This window comes from Pteropus medius, unplaced genomic scaffold, assembly GCF_902729225.1.
Source record: "Pteropus medius unplaced genomic scaffold, Ma_sr-lr_union100, whole genome shotgun sequence".
NCBI classification, from domain to species: Eukaryota; Metazoa; Chordata; class Mammalia; order Chiroptera; family Pteropodidae; genus Pteropus; species Pteropus medius.
In genome coordinates, this window is record NW_024350396.1 from 158,487 (window position 1) to 159,291 (window position 805).

The following is an 805-nucleotide window of genomic DNA, read 5'->3' on the forward strand; positions in this document are numbered from 1 at the left end:
GGTCCGATCTGAGTCTCCGAGGTGCCATGTCGATGGGGGTCTTCGTTGCCCCTGTCCTGCGGAAGGCATACACTTGGAATGTTGCAACCATGCGTCATTCGGGCATGCCACGTAAAAGCATTCATTGTCAACGTGGTCTATCAGAAGTCATTTTCACAGTCCTCTGTCATTCTCATCGACGCATTATATGGATTTCTGAGTATTGAAAACCCAATCGTACCGAAAAATTAAAACCCAGTGACAGGTCTTCGAGGTGATCTTTTATAAAAGAACATGACTAAAACATCTCGCTTTAATAAATACAGGATTTTAACGATGACATTCATACTATGCATAAATGTTAATATCGGAAAAAATTTCAAACATACTGAAATAGATTTCTAGCCCATGAAGGCACATTTCAGCTGATTTTTGAGACCATTTTTCCCCCGACAGAGGGTTTGAGAACACCTCGTCTAAGCACATTTCTGCTTTTAACACGTTAAAAAAGCACATGGTGACCTTCAAAGAAGCTATTTACGATCGCATCAGAAGTGCAAGAGAGAGCACGAAATGAACGTGTGAGATGTGAAAATACGGAGCCGTTTATCCCCCATGGCCCAGTCACTCCCAGCCACCGGGCGTCTTAATAATCGCAGCTGTTCGTTAGTGTGTTTATGTAAGAGAGTCCGCCCACGTGACAGGCGCGAGCCAGCGACGTACGAGATAGGAGTCGCCTCTGTCAGCTCACATCCACGTGTCATCATCGCCTGTCATCCAGGGCCCTTGCCGGCGCCATGGCGACGAGCAAAATATCATGCACGAA